General features: G+C 35.3%; 1 protein-coding gene across 6 annotated transcripts in view; it reads right to left on the reverse strand.

Moving 5' to 3' along the window:
* NBEA (neurobeachin) overlaps window positions 1-21779 on the reverse strand; it is a 389390-nt gene that overhangs the window by 202898 nt on the left and 164713 nt on the right. The window lies entirely within an intron of this gene.

A 21779-nucleotide genomic window follows, 5' to 3' on the forward strand; every position in this document is an offset into this window, starting at 1 on the left:
TACAAATGTTTATAAAAACTGTTCAGTGAACATCTCCAAAACCTTCATTTGACTGCAGCAAGCCTTTGAAATTAAGCAGGAAGAAAGCAATCAGATTAGACCATTGCTCTTTCTGATATTAAATGCCTTTCCGGTGTGAGATAAAAAATTTTGAAAGAAATAAAATAAAATCTGTGTTCTACTTTTGCTTCATAGGAGAATATTGACAGCATATCAAAACAACAAAATAAAATGAGCATAATACAGTCATAATGCTCCTAAAGCAGCAGTAGACTCGGCACTAGGACTATATGGAAATTTGTAGAAAGTCGAAGAGGAATCTCTTCCTGCTTTGAGAAGTCTTACTCCCTGGATTCATTTTTTGCCCAGGAGTCGCTATGTGTCATTCAGCGCTCAAGGTGTATCCACAAGGGGAAGAATCACAGTCAGTTTTCAAGTTATATTTGCAAGCAAAGTATTTTTTAATTTGCACATTGTATATCAAAAAATGAAGGAACCACTATTCACTCTAACTACGCCAAAAGCTAAAGGCACCAGAATGCCATTTACTATATAACATGATACCTGCAATCTTCCAGTGATACTCAAAGCCTGTGACAGCAAATCAAAATTATTTTTTCAGGCTTTGCCAGTGAAGTGTTTATCTCTCAAACATACATATCAATAATAATTTTTGCCTAGACCATTACAGCTGATTCTATCTGAGAATAAATATTATTTTACAGGAAAAGCTATGGTGGACACAGCAGGCTTTCCCCATGAATCACCAAAGTTTCATGGAATGGAACACTGTCAGCCTTTTCTGATGATGCTAGCTCATAAAACACTAATTGGAATGCGGAATGAAAGTGCTACAACCATGGAATTACAGTCTGGCTCAGAACCAGGCTCATTTCTTACCACATTACCCCAGTTCAGAATCCAAGGCTTCAATATTTTCCCCCTTTTGAAAATATTGAATCAGTGTAGGACTGTGGATTTGGTAGAGGTAAGTTTGGTCCTTCCCAGCTGGCTTCCTATTGGCAATAAAGCCACAACCTGGCTGGCATATTACAGATGCAGGAGGGAGGGTGGATGGGGAAGGAGACATAAGCAAGCGCGTATGTGTATCATTCCCTTCTCTCTGGCTATTACACAAAGTAAAATAGCTCCAGCTATTTTACAGCAGATTAACAGAGACCTGCTCCAGAATAAGATACTGACTGCTAGAAGAGCCTCCAGGAAGGTGAAAAAGGCCATTTCAGAGCTCCACAGCTAAAGAACAGAGCCATAACTGAGAAGGATGTGACAGCGATATTTAATATTACGAATGGAACCAAGATGGTGAATCGGCAACAAGGACTCACTATTTCTCATAAGAAAAGACTTAGTGAGAACACAGAGTTATCAAGCAACAAGTTCAAAGCAAACAATGAGGCACTTTGTGTGAATTTCTCACACTACATACTCAAGGTATGGAACTCAACACTATCATGGACAGCAGAAGTTTAAATGAGTTCTTAAAGGGATCAGACATTTCCTTTCACAGATGGGGAAAAAACACCAGAAGTTATTAAACTCACGGATATCACCTCTGGCTCAGGAAGTCCCTGAGCTACAATTTGCTGAAAGCTGGGAGGATATGCTGGGGGAGTATCACGACAAAGTCACCTAGGGAAATACTACACTCCTCCCCTGGCCTCCTCTGTTGGCAGCCAACAAATATTGAAACAGTACACTTGTAATCCTATTCGTGTACTTTGCTGTTATATTGTTTTTCACTGTTTTGGGGGGCTAATTTCCCACTGTTATTAAATAGACCCATATCAACTAAGTTTGAGTCAATTAACTTTCTTCCCCAGGTTAACAGCAGTACTAACTCATGCCATTGCTCAGCTAACGAGCATATGATGTTTTCAGCAGGAGGATTTAGGCTCTGTAATTATTCTTTAGCAGAATGTAACCTTTGAAGGTGTTAATACAAAGGATAAGACATACTTACACAGACTGCAAAATTCATAGGTCTTGAAACATAAACTAACTTCTAGTATAAAACTCCCCAAGTTTATGAGCTTTTATTTTTTTCCCAATGTCATCTCGTTCTTACATCCACTGCAAGGTCACAAATAGTATTCTCTAACATTTAAATAAGATGACTGATTTATAGTCTTAACATTTATTCTTTTGGAGTAAGTGCAATAAATATAACTGTACACTATTAAGAAGGGGAAATTGATACAAACATGAAAGAAATTCACCAGGTTTCATCAATATTATGGTATTCTGCTAATATAAAAGAGAAATCACCCTAGCTGCACTGCAACTGATAAAATATAGAATTCATAATTTATTTTACGCATATTTTTAATCAAAAATACTTTTTTTGTTGCTATTATTTCAATGGCGATATTAACGAAATCACAAGGCAGCTGTGCCAGACAGTACACTTTTTATGATACGTATAGTGTAAGAACATTTTGGAAGGAATGTCTACAACAACTAAACTCCATGGGATTAGACTGCAATGAAAATGTTATAAATAAAATATCTTCAGAATTTGAAAAAAGTGATTTCTTTAGTATCTAACTGACAACTCTGAAAAAAGAAACGCGAAGTTAACAAAAGGAAAAATCAGTATGCTTAAGGCAGCAGTTGATCCATTTAAAACCCACCACTTTATCTGTTCTCTTTTCCTTTCCAAAATCCAATAAACTGCCATTATATTCCTTTTAAATGGTTCCATTACAAGGATTCTATAACAACAGACTAATCTCTTGATAATTATAATAAATGCCTGTAATCAAAGCAGGAACCATTTAAAATAAGGAGAAAGGCTGTTTTCCATCAAACTCAGTGTAGTTCTGTGACCTTTGCAGCATTAAGCTACATCATACACTGCCACCTCTAACTGCAACATAGCTTTCCTACCAATCTTGGTCAAATAAAAATAAAAAGGATGTGAGATGAATGGAAATATGGACTGACACGTGGTAAGAGTTCTTACTTTCCAGCTCTGAGCCTTGTAGAACATAAAAATTTCAATTCATAAGATTCCAAAGGCTCAGTCGGCAGGATTCAGCCAGCAGCTCTTTGACAGGCTTCCCTTCAGGAGGGAACAGGGGAAGGACTGATATTTTAAAAGATTGTGCTATGGCAATGTGAGCTGTACCTCACTATTAATGTTTAAGAAAGTATTACTTTTTAGAAAGAGAGGACATTTTATCACAAAATTCAATATTGTATTCACATGAACAAACAATGATTTCCAGAGATCATTTAAGAAACTGAAGGCTGATAAAATTACGGGAAATGACTCTATATGATCAGAATGGCTTTCATCTGCATTTTGTTAGACCCAGCATTGATTTCACTTTTCAGCTGTGAACAGCAAGAGGCCAGCTGTGGCCAAGGGAGAGAGCAAGCAATGAACCAGGGTCACAATAGAGGCTGAGTTGTCAGAAATTTTAACACTTTTAACGACTAAATCTCAGCAAAAAAATCTTCGAGTTACAACCACTTGAAAATTATATCCAGCGGGTCCCACAAACTGTCAGAGAACAGAAGATTTAATTTATGACAAAGTAAAACCTTTGAACTCTAGTTATGTGAATAAACAGCATTATAAGGGGAAAACAAACAAAGCAAAGGAAAGTATAAAATACATTGCCTTCAAGGCAGAAACAACTACATTTTACTTCATATTCCCAGATGTGTTAAGGGGAAATTTATGACAGCATACTGAAAAGCAAGATTCCCATTGTAAAACCCTTCACATTTATTTAACTAAGCACAATCATTGAAAATGACCTTTATCCAAACCCTTCACAGCTGTCTTAAAATGATCTAAAACTATTGCCAGATTTTCTTTAACTAACATTACTTAACAAAAAGTCATTACCCCAGGGCCATATTATACTACTGGCAAGTAAACACAAATCCATTTTCAACAACGTGATACAAAGTTTTAATGAAATATTGATAACAAATGGAAAACTCCCCACTAAAAAGGTGCCAAACAAGACAAATCATCATAGTTTTCTGTTCTAGCAATAAATACTATTTTCTTATTTCTGATAACATATTTGTCACCTATTAGACATACAAGCAAAGAGAAAAATGGCTTAAAAAATCTTACATATAAAACTGCTATTAAATGAGGTGTCAAAATTATTTTAAATGAAGCTGTTCTAGCAGCAAATTGTGAAAAGATATCCTCATCTGTTCTTGAAAGACATCACATCCAGAGTGCACATTACTCTATAAAATTAAAGGACTACTGACAATAAATTCATACAGCAGTTTTCACTGCAGTACACTAATAATTTAACAGTGCATTAATAACATTTGGTTCCAAGACTTAAAAAGCAGTGTATCAAAACTATGAACACCTCAATATTTCTCCCCTTTTTTTTTTACATAAATACTAAACATTAAGACTAAAAGAGTGTTGCAAGAGTGGCCTCCTGCAGGTCCAGGTCAACTGACAGGGGTTAGGGAAAAAAAATTAATCTTATTTGTGAATTCAGAACATAACAGCTTAGTTTTTACAATAATAGTATAGAGCCACAGTTAATGTGGGTGCATACTGCGGGAAGGGGAGGAAAGGACTTTATTAAGGGGCTGGTTAGTTCAGTAAATCATGGCTTTCAGATATAGATGATTATGGCGGTTCCTTGATGTGAGAGGAGAAGGGTACAGGAGGTTCATTTCAGCACCAAGTAATTATGCTGACCCAGAGTGTTACCATTTATCATGGCTGAAAGATGACACTCACTCTTAGCCAAGGGAAACTGCTAGTCAAATGCTTCCATCTAGATCAATAGACACCACATTTTTCTACAGCCAAAAGTAATTATACAACAGCAAACTTCACGATCAATACCCACTCGAGCTAACTTATATTCTGCTGTACAGACATGAAGGTATGGCACTGTTAACTGCCACTGAAAACTACTGCATTTGACCCAAATTAAAGGGTTTCCCCCCACTATTATAACGGATTTTGCTCTTTTCTGAGAAAATCTGTATCCTGTTTTCTCTATCATTAAAAACAATGAGCAAGCATCCACACAAGTTGCAGCTGAAACTGATATTCTTGTTATCATTTCATAAAGTCTCACTTAACACAAAATAAAAAAGAAAATCAGTCAATTAAAGAAAAATCAATCTTCCTAACCACTGAAAGCTGAAATAGTTTCTGAGGTATTAGTTTCTAAAAGCTGCAGTTGAAGACCTGACCTTTGTGAATTCCAGAGATCAGAAAAGGGAGAAACATATATACCTGAAGTATTAAACCAAAGCAATTTTCAAGTATTAAACACATATTCATATTTGTTTACACAGAGGTGTACATATAGGATTACCAGCAAGCCAGCTAGTAGAAAAAATTAGGCTTTAAGAGTTTAGATTTTGTTTCAAAATATATCTAAATGTCAGTTTTGAGAACTGCTTTCAAAAAGGCAGGGCTTAGTTTATAAACCAATCTAACACATCAAGAAAGGTTAGAGGGAAGAAAAAAATCACTACTTCAAGTAAGAAAAAAAATTTGACATCCAATTTTCAAGCTGATTTATCAGTGGAAAGCTAAAATTGATAGTTTGCCATTACTGGGTAGCAGGCTGTCTAAGAAAGCTGTTACAAAGCCTTTCATTTTGATTTAGCCACATGGATCAATACAAACCTATACTGTTTCAATTTTACAAATATTGATTTTCTGATATAGCCTCTGTGGGAGAACATTCATCACCTGCCATACTAAAAAATATTGAAATCTATTTTGTAAACTTTGATTTTCAGCAAAATATAGCATTCTACTGAGTGAAATCTATTTTTCCAGGTAACAGCTAATCACTGTTAAAATGTATTTTGAATAATATCCTTTTGCCTTTCCATTTCAGAGTCTGACTAACACTGCTAATCCTTTAACTGGATTCATACCAAGTCAGATCATAAAACTTCCCTTTGTTTTCTGATCAAGTTTCTTGAGATTCCTTTCAGTTTTAATGAACAGAACAAACTAGAACTTCAAGTTAAAATGTTCGCTATTTTTCTTCCCAAATTTAGAATCACTTAATGCTTCAGGGAGGGCGATTTTTTTTTCAATATATCAAAGCAAAAACAAATTCTCAAAGTAGAATGAGCTATTTAATGAAACAAAGATCTTTATCTTACATTTACATAACAATACTCTTTACACAAGCATATTTGGTTTTATCTACCTTAGGCTTTCTGATCTGCTTTTTGTGCTAAGAGTTTTGTTGTTCTTCAGTATTCAAAACATACTATATTTTATATGTTATTTGATCATATGTAGTTATTAATTTTTGCACCAGCCCATTCAAACTGATAGAAATACTGAATTCATTAAAAAAAAGTTTGATTTTTCAAGACATTTTTAATTGTACAGCTTTTCTTTTTCTGAATTATTTCATCCATCCCAAATATCTTATTCAAACCAAAAAGAAGCTTAAAAAAAACTTAAAAGTTTGAACCAATTACTTACTTTCTTTACTTCCCTTTTTACCAATCCCCAAAAGACCCTTTATGAGCTGCTTAAAACATTTCTAAGTGCCACATTACTACTGGCAAATACAGATATACTCTCCAGCAAGGGCAGAAATATGGAAAAGATACTTAACAAGGTTTCAGGAGGAAATATACCCTGGATAGAAGTGTAAAATAATTTTCTCAGCAGCATAAGAGAAATAAATGAGAAAACCCATAATCCTGTGTTGGAAGGACACAGTCCAGGCATGAGATTCAGGCAACACCCAAGAGGGTTTAGATTGGTAAATGCACATTCGGAACTTGTGCTGGTGAAAAAATGCCACTCAGATTGCTGCTTACTAAACAGAAATGCAAAAAATTCTTAAATTATTAAGTTAGAAACTAAGTGAAATTCCTGAAATAAAAGCAATATTTTCATAATGGAAAGACTATAATAAATTCCAAACTTTCTTTGTAAATTTAATGTCACGAAACCAGAGTAAAATTTCTTTGTAGATTTAGGGCTCAATATGGATAGTCTTTTCTTTTATAGAATATAAGATGTTATTTTTAGCATTTGGATACTAAATTTATCTTCTCACACGTACCTGAAATAAAATAATAGCAAACATCAAAATACCTGGATTTAAAAAAAAAAAAAAAATTAGTATCACAAAAATTCTGTAAGACAGAAAGGTGGGAGAGAAAACCACAGGAAAGAAACAGAACCATCCAACTGAACATAGAAGTAAGACCTTGCTAGTCAAATCAGATGTGCCTTTTCATCCTGCTCCAAAAATGCCAGAAACAGATCTTAAGTGCAATAGTAATGGCTTATGCAGCTAGAATGGACAGTATATGAGCCATCGCACAAACTCATCCTGTTATTATTCTGATGCTAATTCAGATGCCACTGATTTTTACCATCAAAACAGTGAACAGAGTGAATCTGAGACATTGCAAAACCCAAAGAATTGCATGTTGAAAGCATGTTTAAAACTAAAGCAAACCAGCACTGAGTACCTTAAAACTAAATATAAAATGTAAATATAAATAATACAAAATTATATATTAAATATTTATATATTTATAATTTTATATAGTTATATATATATTAAGAATATAAATATAAAATATAAATATAAAGCTAAAAATAAAGTATTTTAATAAAGCACTATTTTTAGGGCTTTTTCTTCCTTCAACAGATTTTGAACGAATCTTTTAGCAAAGTACAATGATTCACGTATTACAGATGGGGAAAATGAGGTGCATAGATAAAGACTGAAATGATTTATTCAGCGTTGAGGTGTCACCTCACTGGCAACACCAAGATTATAACTTCATTATTTAGGGCATAAAGTGACTGCTTTCACAGCTGAAGAAAGGATCTGGCTTTCCCATATGAACTATACTGTGAATCCTGAGGAGAGAGTGGGTGGAATGGTCAGTATGTCTTGGTTCGAAGTGCCTTGAATTGCTGCTCTGATTTGTTAATGACGCTTATTAAATCCACTATTTTCACAAACGTGCATATTTTCAAAAAATATTTAAAATATTTCAAGAAATGTGAATAATCATAATTCTAATCTCAAAATGTCATTCAGGTTTTTAGAAATACAGCATTTTGAAAATACAATAATGTTTATTACATAACAAAATTTCACCTTGCTGCAAATGACATTTAATAATTTCCCTCCTAATGGGGGGAAATGAAATAAAGCGGTTTTGTTTAATGTTGTTTTTAGGGAAAAACAGAGCTTTTGTGGTCTCTGTTTTTTTGGGGGGGGGGTGGTGGTTATTTTTGGTTTTGTTTTTTATTTATTGAATAAAGAAAAACCGAGAGCATATCTTCTTGACACTTAGGCTGCCATCATCTAATTGTAGTAACAAATAGCTAAAAAGACAGCATTTTTAGTGAATGTGTTTAAAGATCCTTTCTTCTGTTAAGGCTTTCCTGTATCTAACAGTATGCAGAACAATAAGAAAATGACCTTCTAAAAAGTAATGATGGTGATTATCCCTGTAATGGTTGTAGCATGCAAATATATAGCAGCCATGTAAAGGAACAAAAATCAGGCAGCAACTTCACAGTGCTTAAGGGCTTCATATTTTACAGCACCAGCATTAATGGAAAAGTTAATGTAGCATTGAATAACAGTGAGCTGCTCAGCTGCTGCTACTGCTGCAGAACATTTAGATCATGGAAATAACACATCATTTTTTCACTGTTATTGCTTTCTTGACCCACAGATAAACAAGTCTCACCCATCCTCAAAATCACATGCAAAATATTCCTGCATTGTTCAGTTCCTTGACAAATATGCCCAATTATATATTCTGTAAGACTGAAAATGCAAATAAATAGTTACATCACAAAACTAAAAATAAGTAAGCAACAGTGCTGAAGAAAATCTCAAAAACTATACTCTGTGACTTAATTCATACTATAGGACAAATGCATGCATAAGCAAATGAAACAGCATTTTGCCGTACTTCTATCTTAATTCTTGATTTCATTACATGAAATATCCAGATGAAGATGAATTTTACGTTCCCTTGTCTTCTTTATACTGGAGAGTATAAACTACTGAATGCACTCAGTAAAGTGGCAGTGAAAAACCTTTCCATGATCCAAGTCTACAGGAAAGTTCTGGAAGGTAGGAAACACCCGGATATTGTAAATGGAGGCAGGTAACTGGATTTAGATTGAATTGCACAGACAACTGTGTTTAGGGAGAAATCTGAAGAAGGATCCACAAGTCTTGTGACTATAAATCCTGTAAACCATGATCCCCCTTCGTTTTTGCTTGCTGGTTCAGAAAAGAAATTAAGTCATTATGTAAATATAGACTAAATCTTGGAATATACCAACAATCTTTCCCTCCTTCAGACAAAGAACCCAAGAGCTCTTCTCCTTCTTGATGCAAACTGTAAAACGTGAAGACATATCAGACCTTAGAATTTCCATTAGGAGATTAGTCCTTCCTGGAATTCTCCAAAATTATTTCAGCTCATAAAGGACTTCAGACTTTAATGTTTCTGCATTGATGGTGGATAAGCAAAATTTTTTTGATTTTGTTGCTGATTGGCTTTTTTTACCATCAGAGGGAAAACAAAGTGAAAAGAGGTGAGCATGGCTATGGAAAATAGTGCTTTCAAAATAATAAAAAAGGTGTTACTATATTGAAATACTGCTACTATATTGAAATATAGCCACTTCAAAAAGTAATACAAATGCTTGACTGATACTTTATAATTTCACTATTGATGACAGATATGAGAAAAGAAGTTGGAGAGTAAGAACCACTGCTTACAGAGCTTTCCAGATTTGGTTGTCTGTCAGATCTAAACCTGAAGGATTTGCACCATGACTCTTCAGTCACACCTACAGCTATTTCTCAGTCAGATAGTGTTTGTCAGGTAGTACGAAAATCTTCCTCTCCCTATCTTAATTCATCTGCTCTAGTTGTCCAAGTGCCTGCAATTTCTGGAACATCATTCAGCTATATGTATGCCAATTATATAATTCACTGACATTTACGCTTCTCTAATGTCTGTGATTATATTAACTATGAATTTCTAATAGGGTTGAAAAAGTACCAGTAGAAGGTACTTGCCTTTACAACTGCTAAGACTGACTAGTGTGGGGAGAAAAACAACAATAAAAACTTCAGAGTATTGGAGACAATGGAGAACCTAAGAAGCCAGTAGCCAGGAAACCCAAATATTTACTAAAAGGTACCTCAAAACTTGCCTGTGAATTAACATCTAATAAATGCTATTGAAACCACGAATGATACAGAAATTTGTAGATGTCAACTTGTAAGGTAATGTCTATTGTGGCCTTTTAATTTTTACAGTTGAGATTTTTCCTACAGATTTTATGTCTTTCAAGAAACAGTAGCATCACAAGCTTACTGCGAGGATTCTGAAAAGCTAAATTTAACAAAAAAAAAGAGAAAAGTAAATGTATTTTCTTGATCTTAATACTAGAGAACAAACATTTAGAAGTATATTTTTTTTATTTTAGTGTACGAAGATTGAGAATTTGTTGATTGCTTTTAAAGAAGTGGAATACTCTAAATAAATATTGAGTTGAGAGTGCCTGCTTAGTAATTTCTCAATGTGACTGAAATAAAGGAGCTATTCTAGTACTTTCAAAATAGGACAACCCTAAAAAAACCTCTCTGTTTAAAATTTAGTGGTGTCCAGCAGAGCCCTTTGAATTTCCCTGCAGAGTTGGCAATCAAACCGCTTAGCGAAAGATTATCAGATGATACAGTTATACAGGGAATACCATAGCTAGAACCTAACACTGACCTGTAGATTTAGCTTCTGCAAACACATATACTTAAAAAAATTAATGTACGTGGATTCCACTGGATGCCCTTTCAGAAAGAAGCATGAATGGACATCCAGTGGAGGCCAGGTACATCAATTTTTCTAACCTCTGTGTTGCAGAAGAAACATGTCTATTTCTCTCCAGGGAAGATAATATATTCATCACCAAGTTACAGCAACAACATACACAGTGTCTTTAGTCAAATAACCCAGTCAAAAACTAAGCCTGAGCATATCTGATATATTAAAGGATCACCTATCCTAGTGGAGAAACATAATTTGTATGTAAAAAGTAGTTTTCCTTTTTTTTAAGACAACTGGTAGTATTTCTCTAGCATTATTGATTTGTTCATAAATTCTAATCTGTCTTTTATACTAATTTTAACACTTTGGTTTTATTTCATCAGGCTTCAAACCTTTATAACACACATACTTTGTTAAAATTTAACAGACCATATAGTTTTCATTGAGGCCATTACCAGAGAAATTGGTTGCCATTCCCACAAATTTCCAATCATGTTTTTTCTACATTTTTAATTCCAAGACTGTTAAAAATGAAAGGTGACATATACTTGGGGAACAATTAAACAGTTTGTCTTTCTGGGTCCTCTAAGAGTATGCAAACTGAGATTTTTATTAGCCCATCATGATGATCTCAAATGGAAAGACTGTTATGAAAGAAACTATTTTTTTCTTAGTCAACCTTGTCTGGCACTTAGCCAAATAATGTGGGGTAGATTTTTATTTTCTCTCATGCTTTTCAGTGGTATCTAATTGAGATTAAATCAGAAAGGACAGTAGAGTCCATTTTGGTTTGGCAGATACATATCACATCCTACTCCTGGCTGCTCTTCTTTTCTGACAGCTTTCACTCAATTAATTTTCAAAGATTTTTAGCTCAACAGTTCAATGTGAAACTCTACCACTGAAAATACTGTCTGAAGTACACTAAATAAATTTCCTCTACTATTAAGCTGTCATCAACTTTGAAAACTCCACTTTTTAGTCAAGAACGCACGAGAGGTTAGAGTACTATTCAGTGTAAAAGACCGAAAACAATGCCTTGTTACCTAACAGAAATTGGAAACTTGAATGTCTATACATTAAAGGAAATGCAAATGAACATTTTTTAATACCAAAACAACACTTCCACTCACTTTGAGGCAAATATTTCATGCTTAACTTTACTCCATGTTTCCACATAACACGAGATGTATAAAAATTAACATACTCTTATGGCAAAGTATCCCAAAGGCTTCAGTAGTATTTCTAAATTGAGCCTAAGAGACATCAAATTTACCTTCCTCTTTATGTACATTTTTATTGGTTCCTACCATTAGTGCAAACATAGCTTCTAGTAAATCATCTAAAGAAGTTTCTTATACATGCATCTTTCCCAGATTCAGCTTATGACTGTAACAAAACCAAAAAGCATTCCTCCTCCAATAAAAATAATCTGATATCAGGAGAAAAGTGAAAAAAAAGAAAGGAAATCTGAAAAGTAGGTACACTTAAATTTTAAGAAATAATTTAAATACTAGACTATTAGCATTGCTTATGCAGACTATTTTTCAAAACAATGGTTAGTATTCTCTAATTGAACAGAAGAAGTACCCATGTCTTATGAAGTTTTTGGTGTTTTTTCTAGTAATCTAGACAACTGGACAATTTGCTACATTATTGGGTTTTAAAATGATTCAGTGCTATTGAATGTTTAAGAAATACTTATGTCACGAGACAGTATATTCATGAAGCTGAAACAATCACTAGACTGTGATTTTCATCTTTTTTATTGAACTACCTGCAGGGAGCCTTATGGGTATACTATCATGTCAAGGTCACAGGATTAAGTGAGCAGTGATGACAGTAAATAAGCCTTTTCTGTATATTTTAAAGGGTTTTACTGAGTTACTTAAAATGCCACAACATAAATAGTCTCCCATCTCTATAACACATCCATGACAGATGACTTCAAAATATAAGACTCCTGAGCAATGAAGTTTTACAGCCCAACCAACAATCTATATTATTGACAGCAGATATCAATATACTGGGGAGCCCAAATATTGGGAGAAGTTTGCAATCTGTCATCATCAAAATATTATGTCTGTAAGTGTACAAGAAATATATCCACACACAGATCATACCTCTGCGTGAACAGATAGTACTGCTGAAAAAACCCCAGATCTTACAGGTTACATAGAAAAAGTAAATGCTATAATAACAAATGTACCAAATCTACAAAAGCCATGTAAAATTAGGTAATAAAACCAAGCCTACACAGTACTTTCAACACCAAGTTGAGTGATGTAAATAGTCTTTAGAATTATACTGTGCATTACCATATCTATTTTACCAACAAGGAAAGCAGTATAACCAAGTATAGTAACCTCCTTCAAGTCATGTGACATCTATGACACACATCGTTTTTCTGAATCAGTCACAGTAAACCTGTGTATACGTCTTTTTTCACTGTTTTAAAAAACTAAAGTCAATCAATTAAACAAACACACCTCAAAACCGCAACCAAAAGTGATCAATTGAGATTTCTGCTGGCAATTTTTTTCAGAAATCAGAAATGTGAATTGTCCAAAGATGATATTCACAGTTTAGTATTTATGAATATACAGACTGTACTAACAAAATGCATACAGAAACACCAGGCTCTGGTTGCTGGCCTCTGTGTCCATGCTCCCTATACACCCAAAACCAGGACCTCTTATGCAGTGCTTGGGAGCAGCAGTTGCACATACACTTGCCCATCACTCCCCTGTAGTAATATTGCAAGATAGGGCTCCCAGCAGGTTAGAAATTACTGCAGACAAAGCAAGAGAAGATAAAGTGAAATAGGCACAAGCACAGAGTATTTCTGGTTGATGGTAAAAGTATGGATAGATGAAGACTGCAGATGATGAGGAAACAAAAACCTGCTAAGCAGAGATAAAATATTTTCTTTTAGCATCAGATGAGCCATATTATTGACACATTGACTTATGAAAGCTCTAAACTAGTTTGAAGAAGGAAAATGTTGTACCACAGAGAACTAAAAATGGGGGGGGGAAATCATCACAAAGGTTGATTTTTAGCCCGCTGTAGAAGAGGAGGACAAAAAAAAAAGTCCGAGCAACTAAGACAAGAAAAACAGATCAGTCTACTACATATCTTAGCTGATTACATGGCCATGAGGAAAAAGGAACTAGGAAGACACAACTATGAGAAGGGCTAGGTCAAAAGCCAGGTATAATTAATGTAATTTTTAGCAAAGAAAATGATCCTATAATGCACAAATTCAACTATAAATCTCTCAAAGAAATGGAACAGGTTTTCTGAGGTGTCTGCAGAATTCCACTCTCCCCTCTCTCAAAGAAAGGGGGATTCAAAGCATGCAATTGGGATGTACCATACTACACCTTCCTCAGTGTCCAAAGATGATTTAATCTCCAGTTCATTTCCAAACCCTCTTCTGAATGTCTCAAATTATTTTACAGTGGTATGGTTGGACATAAATACATTTCAAATAAAAAAGTACAAGACATTAAGGTTTTGAGACAAAGGGAATCAAAATTGTTGCACTGGGTTTTCATTTCTGGTTAAACTTCACATTTCTTATGTTTCCAACAAAAAATGTCTGAGAAGTCTATCAAAATACTACATATTTCTCTTAGAAAAATAGCTTTATATTCATCTTCTGTAATCTACTTGAAGCATCTCATGGGAAAGAACCCTGTATTGTAAGCAGCCTATTGTGACTTAAAAATAGGATCTTTCTTAACCATTTTATATCAGAAAATAAAGGACGAACCACAGAATTTTCATTTCTGAGCAAATAAAGCCTTCTTAAAAGCATAAAATTTTCTTATTCAGTCTTCACATCTATGGCTTTTTTTCCTTTTTTATTCCTTGCTTTCTACTCTTACATATGGGGAAGATGGGAAATCCGCTGCTATATTGCACAGGTATTACTGGATAGACGTGAGAAAATATTATAATCATGTGAGGAAAGTGTTATCTGCCTAATATTAAATTCCTCCCTCATGGTTTTTACTGAGTTTCTACTTCTATCTAAATTGGAGGAAAGAAGGAGCACGGATGCTAGGAACATTGTCCAGTACTGGCAACTGTTAGTCCAGTCTTCTGATAACCACTGCAGAGCTTGTTTTTTGCTGCAGGAACTAGAGGAAAACATGAAGAAAGGCAGCTGGATATTGAGGGCCTACTGAGATATGGAACTTCAAAATCAACTGTCTGAATTTGAGATTCCTTAGGAAATCCTAAATGGAAAATTCAAGGACTCTGAGTGAGTATTAGATGGACCTATCCACCTAATACTTGTCCTGTCTTTCTGCTTCTTAATCATTCAGTTACAGCTGAAGACAGGTTACAGGGCTAGATGGACCACAGGTCTGAACCATTATGGCTGTTCTTGTGACTGGTACCCTGGAAGCTGAATGGCTGCATGTGCATGCACATGCTAGCTCTATGGCTAGACTTCAGAAGGAGCAAACTCCTTAATAAACCAGTCACTATATGTACAGTAAATTGACTGTATGCAATTTGGGTTTGTATTCTGATTACTGTCCCAGTTGACATTTAAAGATCTGTTGTTCCTAAGGATAAAGAAAACCAAAATTCACAAAACTTTCTGCTTTGTGTTTGCCATGAAACAAAAGGGGAAAACCAAATTTAAGTAGTAACAGAGAATATTTTGAAGCAAAGTAGAAAAAAAAACAGAGTAAAGAAGAAAAAAATCTTCTTAATGCAGAAGTAATAATGTGAAAGAAAATGCAGAAGCCTTCCTTCTTTAATATGAAATACAATGTAATGTACTTCCTAGAGATAAACAAGTCTTTCCGTGGAGTTGAACAAGTCTTCCCTGAGTACCACATGTTTCTCAACATCAGAAAACACTACCTCTTTCCAAAGAAAATGTTTTCTTAAGAGGTTTCTTCCAGATGTGGGAAAAAATCCATAGAACAGCACCACAGTTTGAAACAGTTAACTGAGTAACCTTGCACAAATACAGAACTGAATAAATCTCACATAAGCAAACTGTGCAATCACTTGTACAGCCCATCTCTGGTTATACGATACTCTTTTCTTGGCAGGTATCTCTATGCTGTAAATAGCACCCTACACTTAACCTCCCATTATTAGAAAAGAATACAGTATTCTTCTATCCCCCTTTTTCCATCATGCTTGTTAAATGCCACAGCACCATTAGCAAGAACTTCTTCAAATACTCTCTGCCTTCCACCACAGTGGTAAGCATTCAGGGAGAGAGGAAGAAAGAGGGTATGCAATGGGTAGGGGGTTTAGAGAAGCCACAAAGTTGAAAGCATAGTAAGAAAGAGTAGATTGCAATGTCAAATACTACAAAGGAGTGATCAGACTAGCAAAATCACCTCACTCATATCTATATTTAAATCCTGCTATATAAGGATGACCAATACTGGACTGAAAATGTGAATGCTGCTGACAAATTTCCTGATCTCAAAGTATCTCAAGTAGTGCAGCTAAGTAAAAACAACAGAAGACAGAAAAGCATTTTCTAAACTTTTCGTTGTGATGAAATCATCTCAGAAATAAATATCTGGAACTTGTAACAGGATAGCTAATGACCAAGCTAAAGTGTGTAGTTCTATTAGGCCAATCTGAAAGTATATATTCTGCAGAGGAAAAAAAAAATCCCACCAATTCCAGAAACAAAAAATTCATAGTCCTTACAGAGAATGTGGAAAAGTGCAGAACCTTAAGAAGCCCTCTAACAATGGGCATGTCAAACATGCTTCTGGATACAGCAGACAGGATTTGGTCCTACATCTTTTCCACTTTCTAAAGCTACCTTTGTAATTTATGTCTAGCAGTTAAAACGAGCCAGAACTGAATGAATAGCTAAACCAGATGAAGCCGATTTGCAGTGAGCGACAGGATAGGTTCTGTGCTTCTCTGAAGTTCCTAAGACAGCAGCTAGTATAGAGATGGAATTAGAGAATGCCAAAGGCCGGCTGTAAGGGAAACAATTTTGTACTAGATTGCTGTGATCTGGCCTCCTTTGTTGTAAAATGGAAATATTTGGTTTAGAACCAGTGTTGCACCAGAATCAACTTATTTAACTACCAAGCCCCATAGGCTTGGGAAAGGGGAGTTCTCTTTCTGTTCTCAGCCCCCAGCAGAACCAAGTCTCTGCAGAAGCACATGTAGTGAGAGGCAGAACTAGCTGTCTGGCAAGAAACTTTTTATTTCAAGCCTGTCTCCCCAGACGAATTTGGTCTTCACCACAGAATGAGTTTGACAGCTCTGCCCTCCACCATGAATGATTAATTTGTTATGGGTGTCTAGTTTAACCAAAGATGGATTTGAACAGAAAAAGCCCTTGTATACTTGCTCTTTGTAAAGTGCTTTAATGTAGGTGGAATCTCGTTCATCAAATCACAGAAAGCAGGAGAACCAAGTCTCATTTTTAAATATAATTTTTCTGATTATAGTAGGACTCTTGTGAATATCAAAACTGATCATGTGAAAATATCTATAATAAGCACTTCATATTTAGATTTAGAACACTAATTGGAATGCTGAACTCTTCTTACTGCCCCAGATTGCTTTAAACCTATAGAAACTGTAAGGTAGAGCTTCATATACAGTATTCTTGAATAAAAGTTTTTGAAAAGTTGAGATATCTGATAAAACCAAGAAGCTTAAGTAATACAGTTACAGCTTATGGCCCAAAACACAGGCATGCATATGGCTGATAAGGAATTCGAACTGTGTGTACAGACAAGTTTCATTAAATTTTTTTATTTTTTTTTTAAAGAAAGATGTGTATGGGGAGGGAAGCAGATGGGGAGGAAGAGAAGTGCCATATGAAGCTGACAGAGAAGACAGAAGGAAGCATATGTTGTGACATGAAAACTATAACCCTGAAAAAGCTAAAGGGTAAGTGCTGGCTTAAGGAAGCTTTGTATGCTAAGCTATGAAACACACTATTTGATTCTTCCTGAGTTCAAGGAAACAGAATGTTGCATATCCACTCTGAATAAGTGGCAATGCATCAAAGAAATAAACAACTAATCAATTTCTCATCTGAATTGGAAAAACCTGCAGAATTCTAATTTTGGTATAATGCTAAAATTAAAAACAGGAAAACCAGTATGCTTAGGGTAAGCTATTACGGAGATACCTAAAAGTGTCAAATTGCCAAAATGTGAAAAACAGAATTAGTTTGGTTTAAGGGCACAAAGAGGATTTGTAACAAAATAATGAGAATTATTTTGAAATCTATTATTCTTTGTCTGAGATATGTAGAGGAAAATCAGATGATTCAGTAATTTCCGTTTGTTGTAGAGGAGTTGATGCTCACACTTGCAAGAAACCAGCCAAAAGAGTTTTGGTTTTCACATTAAGACATAAAGGAAACATGCTAGCACTGACAAGAAATAAAAACTAACTTTTTTTTTTCAAAACTCTTATTTACTATTTCTATTCAGGAGATGAAAGAGTAAGAGGTTTTCAGACCAACTCAAACTCTACTGATTGATTAATGTATGGACATGGATTGGTTGTACATTGTTACTGCATTTGTAGGAATTTATTAAAGTTGCTGAGCATTTGCCTGTAATTAATTTCACCTTCATAAATTCATAGATAACCAGGAAGCTAATTGAAATGCAAGTCACCTATGATTTTATGTTATTTTTATTTAAGCTATCTATATGTAACTATAATGGAACTTGGAATTGAAGGTTTCATATGATATTTTGTTGACTCATACCATTCAATTTCATTCTTCTTTCTTCAAAGATTTTGAGAACAGTTTATGATAATATATTTAAATTTCATAATTTAAAAATACTATAATATTTCATTCATCAAACCTCTTGTTTTTCCTCTCAGTACTAGCCTTCTGTGTTTCTTAACAGTCTCTTTGTTTCTTAATGAACAAAGAGTAAACTTTGTGGCACCTACAGATTAAATAGTAAATGCTGGTTGCTGCTTTCTGCAAAGACAAAACACACAGATACAAAAGCTGGGGAGGCTTACAAGCTCATTGCCTTGAACTGCAAAGACAAGAAAAAAGGTTCTCTACAGTTGGGTCATATTTAACAAAATAAGAACGTAACATTTTGCAACATGAGCATCAATGTTAAAGAAGTTAAAAATTGTTTATCTGGAGAAGAGATAAACAAAAACATATAGGACAAGGGGAAACGGTGTCAAGTTGTGCCAGGGGAGGTTTAGATCAGATATTTGGAAAAAATTTCTTCACCAAAAGGGTTGTGAAACATTGGACCAGGCTGCCCAGGGAAGTGGTTGGGCCATCGCTCCTGCAAGTATTTAAAAGACTGTAGATGTGGCACTTAGGGAAATTATTTAGTGAGGAACTTGACAGTGTTAGGTTAATGGTTGGACTTGATGATCTCAGAGATCCGTTTCAACCTAAATGATTTTATGATTCTATGTATGAGTACCATATGCTACAATTATCAGTAATTCAGTAGCTGCAGCTGTGTATGCAATAGAGAACTGAAGCTTTGAAGAATCACACTCATGTTCGCCCAAATATTTTCTTACCATTATCTTATCCATTTTGGATGTCAAAGGCATTGCTATTACCCAAGTATTTATTGTGCAGAAGTGGCTGCCTGTTTCTTCCCCTGCCCCTTCTGGGCCTGAGGACAATCTCCTTAATTCACCATTTCAATGAAGGGTCTTCAGCTCCTAAGGTGAACAGGAGACCATCAGTGCACTTTCAGAACTGAGAACACTTTCCCTGACAGAAATGATGGAATCACTACAGAGGTCTAGAGGTCTGGAATGATAACCCAGGTTTTTCCGTTTGTTTTAAAGTAACTCTGTATTCCAGTCAGGCTGTATCTCCTGGGGTACAGTCAATAAAGAATCTGCTAATGCTGCAAATGTTTGTCAGGAACTAAAACCAGAGACTTGAGTCCTGTTTTGTCTCCTGCCAGCCAAGACCAGAGGTATGTATGATTTTGGAACCCATCTCAATTTTCATCATATTGGAGTACTGGAGGAGCTACCTAACTAAAAACAGTTTATGCCTTCTGTGCCTGAGGAGTTTAATGAGACCTCTCTCCATTTTCTGCCCTTGATGCCTTTCAGATCTGCCTGCTAAGAATGAATGACCTCAGTCCCTAACAAGGCTCAGAAGCTCTCCCACTGGGCATCTCCCTTTCCCTGTTGTCATCCTAGTCCTTCCCATTCACAATCCACTAGGTCTCATGACAGAAGGTGCACTTGTGTGCTGGATCACAAAGCTGCCATGGTACACATGGCAAAACCTCCAGTGCAAGGCCATTTGCTTCCCTCTTGGCTCCTTCGAAGAGGGAACCCCACTTGGAGACCTTGTGCTGTCACCATGTCCCCCATTCTCCAGGTTAAGCAGCTGCCTGCAGCCAAAACATAACGAAGCCAACAGCTTCACCTAACACAGCAAGCACCAAAACAGGAAAGCAGCCCTGCCAGTAACTGAGAAGCAGACACATCGGTGAAGTGGCATGACAGGGATAAAATAAGTTTCTTTTGTCTGGTGTATGAAATTTGATAGGTTTCTCACAGGTGTCAAGCTGTGTTACGGCCCATCAAAAACTATCATGGACTTAACAGAAAAAAAAGCTGCAGCAATGGACTGTTGCCCTTTAAGGATGCCATAAACAATCCTCGACAAAAAAGTTACCTAGCCCTAGGAAGAGATAGTTTCATGGAAAAGTTAGTGACCAGGAACTGATTTAAGCCTGCAAAGTGGCTGCAGCCATTCACAAACTTGAGCAACAACATTATTAAAAAATTTTTATTCATTATTCAAAGACATTAAAAGGATTGAAAAATGCATCTATTTTCATCATGCTCAACTCTCCAGACACATAGCTTTAAGCCTCAACTAGAGATAACATAAGCATCCCTTATGGACTAAGACTGTTTTGAATTAACCATATCACAATTTTCTACTCGTCATTTTTGTAATTTCCACCGGAATGTTTCTGGTGTTAGACTGCAGAGTTTCTGTAAGATTGAATTTTCACACTTTTTTTTCCCACCTTAAAAAATAAATACATCTCCATCATCATCCAGGAAAGAGTGATTTCTTTAGATAATGAATATGAAATATTTCAGGTTTTTTTAAACACTGTATAACTGCAAGAACCAACTAGACAGAATTACAAAAAGAATGAAGAATATATGTGGTATTTATTAAACTTTATTTCTGACATGTCAAATAAACTACTTGGCAACTTTTCTAATAGGCTTAAACCTTAGATATGTAGTCAATCTAAACAAAAATATATTTTTAAAGAATATTTATCTAGAAAAAAGTTTTTGCATTAGTCTATCCATTTCAACTAGTTTATTACTGAAAAGGTTTTTCAGGAATGAGGGAACTTTCTGTTCTGCTCTGCCTGACTCAGAGCAGACTTAAATAGGATTTAAGTAGACAATCAAGCTGTAAAATTTTGGGTACTTGGGAGCAGGACTACCTTGATTTCTTTTGTTTGTTTCGCTCTGAATAAATAATCAAATACGTGTGGATAGAATGGACAAACAAGAGAGAGACTTGGCAGTCTCTACTCTTGCAGACAGGGCACTCACATGACAGACCCAGGTTCAAGACCTCGCTCTGAATGAAGGAAAGGAGCAATTTCAGCTCAAGTCTTCCACATGAAGGTCAGCACCTTAGCCACTGGCTATTTTTGTGATTCAGAAGAGCAAGGCTCTGATTTTTTGCATGATATATGAAAACGTTTAATTTCACCTTCGAATAGAATGCACTTTTAAAAACAGTACTCAATACAGTTCTGATTAAAACCTCAAACACTACACCAGTTACATATGGAAGAAATGATATATTTTACATAGTTTTTAAACTAATTTTTTAAGCAGGAATACCTGCAGAATTGAGCTGCACTTTAGTTATGTTGAACTTTGCACATGCTACATTTAAGTACATTAAAGTTCCT

This window comes from Pipra filicauda, unplaced genomic scaffold (assembly GCF_003945595.2).
Source record: "Pipra filicauda isolate LSUMZ 115617 unplaced genomic scaffold, ASM394559v2 scaffold443_size986076_pilon, whole genome shotgun sequence".
In the NCBI taxonomy this organism is placed as follows: Eukaryota; Metazoa; Chordata; class Aves; order Passeriformes; family Pipridae; genus Pipra; species Pipra filicauda.